Here is an 11,292-nt window from a genome sequence, read left to right as displayed (position 1 = left end):
GCCACCTCCATTCCCACACCGTCGTCTTCACCTGCACCATCGGAAGAGCATCATCGTCACCGTTTCCTCGGATGAAGTTGCGGCCTAATCGGCGCCACCAAAGAGGTTGTACACTAATCGCCGCATTTTCTTCTTGATTCGATCTCACGGTGCTGCCGGCGCTCGGTCCCGAGTCGACACGGTGCGGCTCCATCCAAGGCGGTGTCGCCGGCCACTTCCTCCACGGTGTCGCTCCCTCGGCGGTGATGTCCACATCAGTAGGAGCTGCTGCTGCTTTACCTCTCAATCGCACTGCTGCTCTGCTCTTGCTCTCGGTCCCTTGCCTGGTCTGCTCTTGCTATTGCTCTTGCTCGCGCTGCTGCTCTCGCTCTTGCTCTTGCTTGCGATGCTGCTCCAATTTAGCTACGCTTCAGTCGACTGAATCGACTTTTGGGTCAGTCGATTTTCAGGAGTTGGGGGGGGCTCGCCAGGGTGAAGGAAGAACCAGCCGCATCAGGGAGGGGGGCTCGCCGAAGAGGTACCCCGCTATCTATCTTAGGGTTCAGGATGGGGGCGGTGGTCGCCGGTGGTGGCGGGGCGTTGGCGGGGCGGTGGCGTGGGGATCGCCGGAGAAAAAGCTCGGCATGGGGGGGCTAGAGGGATGGCCGGGGCGGCGGTGGACCGGCAGTGGGGAGTGTTTTCAGGGCGGGTGGGGCGGCGCACCGCCGGCCGCGGGCGGCGGGGGGCTACTGTTTGGCCGGTGGTGGCTGGCGGCTCAGGGGGTTGGAGGTTGAAGATGAACCGCATGCCCTTGATTTCGTATCCAATGGCTGCAAAATCGACTGACCAGAGATGAAAAAGTCAGTCGACCGACGTGTAGCCTCACCTTGCTAGTGCGTTCAGTTTCGACAACAAAATTCAATTTCGACAGTTAAGTTCAGTTTCGACAGTTAAGTTCAGTTTCGACAGTTAAGTTCAGAGATGAGCGGCTGATGTATTTTACATCTAGCACTTTTTGGTTATGTATTTTACGTCATGTATTGGATTTGCTATTAGAATTCCACTCAGGTTAACGTTGTTCGTTGTCTCTCTTGTCCTGCTTCCGCTTCGGCGTCATACAACTCACCGGAGCTGCTCCAACAACGAAACCCTCCATCACAGTGGAGCAGTACCTTGGGCTCCATCTCCAGACGCCTAAGATCTTCTTCCCCTCCTCCGACAGCAAAGTCAGCCGGAGCATCCTCACCGGCCAACCCAATCACGCTGAGATCGACATGGCTTCGCCAAAGAGGTTGTACACTTGTTGCATCTCTTTTTTACTCTACATGTTATATATATTGTCCACTGACCACACGGATTTGTTCCTTTAGTGTCTCCTTGAAAGAAAAAACGTAGGAATTTTAATTTTCACTTGTCCTCCTTTTCAAATTCCTATTCATGAAGCACAAGACTAAGAGATAGTAGCATAATAGCATTATAACCACACATTTTCTTGTGGTTTGACTTAATCTCACCATGCTTCTTTGCATGTTGTGATCTTCCCATTGTTGTGAATCAAACACCCAGATTGGCAGAAATCCTGTGTTTTTAAATTCTCTGTTTTGCACGTGCATTCCTATCCTATTCCTGTCTATTTCCAATTCCTGCATTGTTGGAATCCTCCAATTCAAACGAGCCCTTATAGAATTACTTCTCTTACAGATAGTTGTCAAAGAAAACCTTGCATGGTTTGTCCCGCTCCTGCTGCGCCGTCGTCCACCCCAGCTCAGCTGCTCCAATGACAGAAGGGTCCAGCACAGCAGGGATCCGGCCTCCAGACTGTCTTTCACCACCTCAGATCTTCTTCCCCGCCGCTGGCAGCCATGAAAATTGCATTACCATCATCAACCGAGTAGATGACCTCGAGGACTACACGGTTCCGCAAGAGAGGTCACACTCTTTCGTGTCTGCTTACGTTATGCATTGCTTAATATTACATGCTACTTTACCGTCCTGTTCACCGATTAGACTCTGAGTCAGCTCCAAACTAATGGTCAAACTTGAGTTTTTAAATGGTTGTGGGGTACATATCGGGGCCGCTATCAATAGTATTTATCTACTATCTGGTTAATCTTCGGTGACTACTATGAGTTTCATGTTGGGTGGGAAACAAACAGTAAAGAAGCCATTATCTGTATTTTTAACTGAAGCCATTATATGCCTGCTATTATTAGTTTTGGGTCTATCCACAGGTTGCTACCATCACTCTGGATTTTTGCATGCACTCCTTACATAATCTCACTATGTTTTATTCCTATGCATGACAGTTATTGTAAACAATGGAACTGAACATGTAGAGCAAAAGAGACGAGCCTTGCATGGTAATAAAATTTCATGCAGATGTCGCTTCATGATAGGCGCAAAGGCAGCCCCCCCTCCATGCATTTTGGATTGTAATCGAGGAAGATATCTATTCTGAGGGGGATTCAGAAGGAGAAGACAACTCCTATTTACACCCTGAGGTCTTCGCTCTAACTTGGCATGCCGATGTTGGTTATATCATGCATATGGTGTCTTGCATTGCTTACTTTATACATCACATATGTCATCTGCTTAGTTTAGACATCCTTTGTGCGAATGCCATCTGTTTAGTTTATTCATCGTTTATGTGAATTATGCAACGCCATCTTGTTTAGCCAGGCATCATATATGTGAATTTTGCAATGTCATCCTGCTTAGCCAGTCATCTTATATGTAAATTATATCAGGCCATCCTTTTTTTTTTGTTACATACTACATTTGTCAACAATGTTAGTACATTCAACTGCTCTTCGTGTGCATCAGCCATTTGACACGATGATGGCAAATTCTGGAGTGAAAACAAGGTCTTCAGAGTAAACTATGCTATCTGATGAAGCGCATATCTCGCTAGTTACGGATAGCTCCTCAGAGGAGGATTCAGAGACAGATGACCAGTCCTATTCCCCCCCCCCCCGAGGTGTATGCTCTAACTTGGCAGGGTTATGTTGCTCATATCGTGTGTATGGTGTCTCGCATTGCTATGTCATTTGATTAGTTTAGACATGCTTTGTGTGAATGCCACCTGTTCAGTCTCTAATTACCATATATGTGAATTATGCATTGCCATCTTATTGCAAGACGTTATATATGTGAATTATACAATGCTATCTTGTTGCAAAGGCATTATATATGTGAATTATGCAATGCCATGCTGTTTAGCCAATGAACATGTATGTGAATTATATCATGCTATCATTTTTTTGTATTACATGTTCCATTTGTCGAGAATGTTTGTATATTCAACTACTCTTCCTATGCATCAGCCATTTGAAGCGGTGATGGAACTATCTAGAGTGAAAACAAGGTATTCAGAGCAGACAATGCTACCTGCTGAAGAAGACATCTTGCTGGTTACAAAGAGCTCCTCAGAGGAGGATTCAGAGACTGATGACCAGTCCTATTTCCCCCCTGAGGTCTATGCTCAAACATGGCAGGGTTATATTACCCATGTCATGCATGTTGTCTTGCATTGCTTAGTTTTTACATCATATATGGATTTCCATCTGCTTACTTGCTTACTATATAAATCATATATTTGAATTATATCATGCCATCATGTTTACATAGTACATACACATCATCTATCTGAATTATGGCATGGCAACCCATTTAATAAAGACATCATATAGTTATATCATCTCATCCTGTTTAGTGTTTACAGTCATCATATTTTGAATTATGGCATTCTATCCATGAATGTATGTGAATTATGGCATGTCAACCTATTTAATAAACACATTATATAGTTATGTCATGTCATCCTGTTTACATAGCCTCATATTTTGAACTATGTCTTTCTATCTTTTTTAGTTAGCCATCATAATGTGAAATTGTGTCATGCTATCCTGTTTAGTTAGCCATCATATATGTGAAATTGTGTCATGCTATCCTGTTTGGTTAGACAACATAAATATGAATTATTTCATGCCCTCTTTTATTCCCCACTATCCATTGCACCTGCCTATCATACAATGTCTATACTTTCAATTACTTTTCTTGTTTATCAGCCATTTGAATTGGAGAGCGTGATGGCAGTATCTAAGGGAGTAACAACATGGTCTTCAGAAAAGGTAGTGCTACCAGTTGATGCAGATAGAACCACGGTTATACTTGCCCAAGGACCAGATCCACCACACATAACCTAGACTCTCGCATATTGTACCCCTACCCAGTTGGACAAAGAATCAGCTACACATCTTCTAACCCCAACCCCGGCAGATAGTAACCCAGTTCTAGTTGACACAGCACCGTCTCCACCACAGACCACCCAAACACGAGCATTTAGTAAGGGAACTGCAGTGCCCAAAGCACGAGGACCACCACTCCGAATCCCAACTCAACGCTTAAAGGAGAAGAAGATTTATTCTCAGGTCAGGTTCTATAGCTATGGTTCATACACCTTTGCTCTTGCATTACTGTATTTACTCATACCAACTATTTTCAAATTTGAAGGATGGAATTGAAATTCCAATGGCGCAACATGTATATTTTAAACCTGTTTCTTTAACTGGTTTGTTGTTGTTACCTGCTCTATGTTGATTACCGTTTCAATTGAATAAACAGTTATGTTCTCATGTCATGCACATTACAAGTGTTGTTATTGCTCTATAGTTACCCACACTTATATTCTGTCTATTCTGCTTTGTCTTGAACAAATATTATTTGAACTATGTCTCTATCTTGATTTGGCAACAAAAACTAGAATGATATAGACCATAAAGTGACCATGGTACATAGATATATGTTTGTTTCATGTTGTTATCCTGTCCACTTTACTACTGAACTCATTTACCAAAATGAGTTTCATATACAACATGGTAAACATGTGATGTTTGTGCTTGTTTCTCTTTTAGAATGTGGACAAAATATTGGAGAACAGTACCGCGTTATCCAATGGTAAAGGAAGTAATGCAGATAAGGTTCAAGATAGTGAGACATCCCTGTTGGTCTGCAAGAAAGCTAATCAAAACTATCTTGATGACATTGAGGGAACCCAAAAGTCCTGTCTTGATGTAGTGTTTGAGTTACTGGCCACTACTGCTGGCACAAGCTCTTCGAACTCGCTGCCTGAATTAGTTCGTCTTCTTGAGTCCTAACTTCAAGTTGAAAGACATCGATCAGATGTGCTGCGACGGGAAGCTGAAGGACTGAGGAAGTCCCTGCAGAATTCAAATGCATATTTTCTGGTGCAATAGCAAGCGCTGGAGGATTTAAGCGCCAAACAAGAGAAAGTTAATAAGCATGCTAAGCATCTTGCCAACATTATGGGTACCCAGGATATTGTTTCTTGAGATCTTCTGAAGTGGTTTTAGTTCTGGATTTGTTTTGCTGCAGCGTTTATTTGCGTTGGTCGCCAACTCTGACAACTAGTGTATATGATATGCTGCTTTGTTCCCTATATTTGCACTGGTGGCGAACTTTGATGCCCGGTGGATGTAATATGTGCAATAGCCGTGATAACCTAGCGTTAGTTGCTTGCTTATTTATTTCCTTGTTGTCTTGTTTATTTGTTTGCTTGTAGTCATTGCAGTTCTTTTTCCGCGGTTAGCTAGTGGCTGCAATAACCTATTTTTTAAAACTAGGCCACAATAACCATGGGCTAATATTTACTGTAGTGACACTGGGCTTCCTACTGGCCGTAGAAACAGTGGGCCTTCTACGGGCCGTAGAAACAATGGGCCTTCTGCGGGCCATATCATCAATGGGCCTTATACGGGCCGTATGATCGATTGGCCAAACATGGGCCAAACAGACCGCATTATGGCCGTAAACGGGCTAGAGTTGGAATCGTCCGTTCATGGGCCGACCATAACGGGCCATCGTTAATAGGCCGTATTTGATGACACTATGAAAATGGCCCAACGTATTAACGGACCACAAACGGGCCGACTGTAACCACGGGCTGAATTTCGCCCACAAGCAGAAAATGACAGTAACGGGCCGTAAGTAAACGAATGCTGGAAATGAGCCCAAGAATAAATGGGCTCTGAGAAGGCTGAAAGATAACATGGGCTAGAAACGGCCCAACGGAATAACGGGTCGTTAATGGGTATAAAGTGATACACTGTTCATTACGGGCCAGTTTCACCACGGGCCGTTAATGGGTGTAAAGTGATACACTGTTCATTACGGGCCAGTTTCACCACGGGCCGTTAATAGGCCAAGAGTTACATAGGGCCTCATATGGGCCGAAAGACGTCATGGGCCATACATGCGCCAGAAGTGAAAACGGGCTGGAATCATATTGGATGGCCCAGATGACGCTACTGGGCCTAATTCGGATAGGGCGTAACGGCCTTGGGTTAGCGGGCTGTAAATGGGCTATATGCGAACAGGCCGTTAACAGGCTTTCCATGGGCCGGCCCGCCACCTTTTGACCAAGTCAAACGGGTCGGCCTTTTCACAGGAATGGGCCTCTGTTGGGCCGTGCCACGTGTCGACGTATCATAGGCGCCTTCCGTCCAATGAGTGGATGACATCTGTCCGAACGATGAGCCGACACGTGTTTCCTCCAGCCAATGATGATTCATGTGGAAAATCCCCATTGGTCTGGGCTGTTAACGGGTTATCGGATCCAAAACCCGACCCGATAGCTTAACGGCGTTCCGTTACGGTGGATGCCACGTGTCGATCACCCTTGACGAAAGCACTTCTGTGACGCGCGATTTATCGTCATGGAAGTGGACACTTCCGTGATGATAATTTTGGTAATGTTATGGAACACTTCTACGACAGCACAGGTATGACTATCTTGATTCAGTCATAAAATCATCATGGATGTACATGCATGACAAAAAATGGGACCTACTGTGACAAACATGTATCATCATGGAAGTGTATTTTTTTGTAGTGTGAACTCACTCCTCTTTGAACCTTCACTTTCCACATATGAGACATGGCTACTACCTCATGCATGGACCTTGTGTATACTCAGGCACATAAGAGATGACCATGGAGAATCAAGGGACAAAGGCCACGCATGGAAGAGGAGAAGGAAGAAGAAGAACATACAAGACAAAGCTTTCCCGGATGATCCGGACCCCTAGCCGGACGATTCGGATCAAGCCCGGATGATCCTGACCCCCACCCGGACGATCCAGGTAATGTGCCCCAAGACACCCGAAGCTTGCGGAATCCACCCGGCGGAGCCGGATCATCCAGACGAGGACCCGGATCATCCGAACGATGCCCGGATCATCCGGACCCCCATCCGGATCAACCGGCCTTTGCCTGCGCGCATGATTTGGGCCGAGGCCCGTGTACCCCTCCGCCTCTCACTTACCCCTTCGTGGCTTAGCACTATATATAGACCCCCTCCTCCTCCTAGTTAGGGTTAGCATAGGTTTAGCTCATTTGAGATAGAGCTTTTCTCATCCATGCGGATCTAATCTACGAGAGAGACCGCGGCCTCTACGGAGAAGATCCATCTTGGATTCAAGACCCCTCACGGGAAGACCCATCGTGGACTTAAGACCTCCTCACGAAGAAGAACTGGTTACCTATGTATCGTCCTTTGTTGGATTTGCATCGTGTACCTCTTTGTGTTTCGAGGATCTATCACATGTGTGATTGTTTCTTGTTGATTTGAGTGATTCCTCTCTTTCCCCTCGTGTTGTTCGTGTTCTTCGTGGGATCCCCTCCATTTCATAAAAGATTGGGCCCTAGGGTTCTACCCTACATCATCTTGGTATCATGAGCCACGTTTATCATGAATTTGGACTCCCCCCCCCACCGTTTTCTAGCCTCGTTTTGTGTGATTTCATCCTAAATTCGAAAATCCCCACCAAAAATAGCCCCAATTTTTTTGTGATTTGTTGGTTTGATGATGTTTTGTTGATTTTGATCCATGGATTTGCTTGGTTTCGAGTGGATCTAGCATCTCCACAAGTTTCCCCACCTTCCATCCACAAAATCTCCTCAATTTTTGCCCCGAAATCATCCAATTTTTGCCCAAAAGTTTGTCCCCGAGAGGAAATCCCGAGCAGTTTAACCTGCCGGATCATCCGGACCAGCCCGGATCAGCTGGACCCTCTCTCAGACGTCCGGACACCCCACGCGCCAGAAATCCGGTTGACGAACCCGGATCATCCGGGCCTACTCCGGATGTCCGGGTAACCCTGAAACTGACTATGCTGAATTCTTGTTTCGGCCATAACTAATTCATCCGAAGTCCGTTTTTGACGTTCTTTAGCTCCTTTTGAAGATATTGATATCCCCCTTTCCATAAAAATACCACCCACATCATTTGACTCCATCAAAATTCTGTAACTTTGGCATCTTTGCCCAGGGCTTCCACCATAACTTCCGCCAAACCACCATAGCCTTTCACAACCTAACCCATTTTGTTCGCCATTGCATAGGTGGTTGTTTGAGTTGTGACTTGAGTCTCCTAAGGTGTTTCGGCTACTTAGGGATGGTTCCTTATTCACCAACCACCACCACCATTTCCGCATAGGCTTGCCCACCATACACTTCCACCACCCCCAACATAACCCAATTTTGTTTGTGTTGTGAGTTGTGTCTCCTAAGGTGTTTCGACTACTTAGGGACCGTGATTTCAAATCTGACACCGTGTATAGCCCGTCATACCCTTCCGCTACATTAACCCATTTTGACCGGGTTCCCACTGATACTTCCGCAACCACCACTGCATTCCGCTACCACCATTTGACATTTGCCTTTGGAAATTTTGAGTTCGTGGTTTTTCCGTTTCCTAAGATGTTTAGGCTAATTAGGGACGGTTCTACATCAAGAACACCGCCACTCATCATCTCCAAGGACGGTAACCTCGACAACACCATTGTATATTCCCCTTGCAATTGCATTGTTAACCCCTAGCCCATTTTGCGTCACATGCATATCGAGACTAGCCATTTGAGTATTGCCAGCAACGTTACTTGTGCACATTAGTGATCAATGACTCAACCATCCATTGCATACATACCATATCATATTGGTATCATATCATCCCTTGTGTCACAAGATTGTTCCCGTATATACCCAATTGCTATCTTGGTTTTTGCATTTCGCATTGTGGCCATATCAAAAAAAAGAATAAGATTTTAGGCAAAGAAAAAGAGAGAGAAAAGAAGCTCGTAAGCAAGTGCCATAGCATCGACACATTATATATCATACTACCATATTGATCATCTTGGATCATCGTGTGAGAAACACCGGGAACATCATATATACATAGCATACTTGGGATAGAAGTCAGCTGCATTTTTGTCTCCTATAGTTTGTGCACAAGTGTCGTATCCGCCTATTGAGCAATCATGCTAGCGTCTCTCTAGAGTTGTGCAACAAGAGCATTTTCTATGGATTCCACATTTTGTGTTCATCCTTGGTTGCACGACCCCATTTATCTATCCGTGTGCGAATTTTCGTGTGCCACCCATATTGCTATTGGTCTACTTGTTTTACTTGTGAATTTGTGAATCTCTTTCAACATTTTTGACTCTTGCTAACATTTTGCATTAAAAAATCTGTGCCAATATCCTCACCGAGCTCCACCATAATCCTTACATGTGTAGGTGTGAGAATTGATGAGATCAGTATCAATTGTGCTATTTCCTTGTTACCTTATTGAGTGATCATTGATCCATCTTCAACTTCGGTCAAGGTACATTTGGTATGAGTTCTTCTCTTTCTCCCACTCATATTTGCTTGAGTCTTGTGATGGATAGACAAGGCATTTCATCTCCGGTCTTGCACAACAAGGATGGCGCATACAACTACAACAAGAAAACTCCCCGCTTCGGACTACAACGAGCAATGCAAGTCATCGACAACATGACCACCAACTTATGACATTCTGAAGCTAGGAGAAGGGACTACTTCGACAACAAGTTTTCCGCACAAAAAGAGGAGCAAGATGCAAAGATGGAGGAGATTCAGACCTTGTTGATCAACCGTTATTCCCCTTCGTCATCCTCAAGGCGGCGACATTCAAGTCACAAATCTTTGGAGCGCAAAAATGATGCAAGCGCAAGTCGTTCACGTCCACATCTCCATGGCGACCACCATCATGTTCGTGATCCACATCGTCATGAAGGCGAGTCACCTCCAAGCATCATCTGCATGATGACGACGAACGACATCTACTACAAGCTCAAGCAGGACAATGACATCATCAACATGAAGATGCTCGCCAAGCGCAAAGACACAAGTCCCAACAAGCCCTACTACACGCCAAGTCCAAGCTTCATGAGCAAAAGATAAGACCGCGAGACAAGCACCACCAAGAGGAAGCTACGGCTACTACCACCACCACTTCGGCATCTTCACCAAGTGCTATCAAGGCATCTTCGCCTTTGGACATACGGCATCTTCGCCTACTTCGCACGAGTTCGCCTACATCGACATCTTCAACAATGAGGCGACCACCTACAAGCGAGGGTGACACTTCCATCTTCGGAAGCCTGTCAAGGAAGATGGCCGACCATGGGACATTCCCTTCGGTCATGGAGATGAGCTATGAGGTGCCACATCATATGGGCCTCAAACAACAAGACGGTGACAAGAAGGTCGACCAAGGGCCATCCCCTTCGACCACGGCGACGAGCGCTAACCTCTTCAACAACATGAACACAGCGCCCCAACGGTACTCATACTCTGAGTCAATCTATGAGACCGCACATGAGACCTTATCTTTTGTCTTAGAGGAGAGTGATGATGTGCCATCTTCGGCCTTCATCCACGGCGACGACTACGACATGATTGAGCATGGAGACATGTGCACCTACATCTCTTCGACACCCACATATGACGAGATGCCCCAATTTCCATGTGAGGAGAGCCACTACCACATGAGTGGCATGAGTGATTCCACCATACATGACGTTGAGATCATTTCCTATGAGAGGATGAGTGTGACCACTACTAGCCCCACACATGAGAGCATGCCACACATCCTATGTGAGGTTGAGAGCCATTTGAGTGACTCCACCAACCATATGAGTGAGAGCATCTTACTGGGAGTGAGTGAGCCACAACACTTAGTGAGTGAGTTAGTTGATAGTGCATGTGAGGCCACTATGCTTTCTAACGACTTAACCTCTACTCTGAGTATGTTTTCTTGTTTGGTGCTAGGTCACCTACATGATGACATGCCTATCCTCGACGAGTTCATACCTCCAACGGAGACGATGATGGCCATGGTGGACGATGATGCACCCCCACATGGTTCCATCAAGATGAAGATGACCACGACTTGGTCTTCGACACCTCACCTACAACACATGAGCGATGCTC

This window comes from Triticum aestivum, chromosome 2A (genome assembly GCF_018294505.1).
Source record: "Triticum aestivum cultivar Chinese Spring chromosome 2A, IWGSC CS RefSeq v2.1, whole genome shotgun sequence".
NCBI classification, from domain to species: Eukaryota; Viridiplantae; Streptophyta; class Magnoliopsida; order Poales; family Poaceae; genus Triticum; species Triticum aestivum.
Note: the sequence above shows the minus strand (reverse complement) of the source record.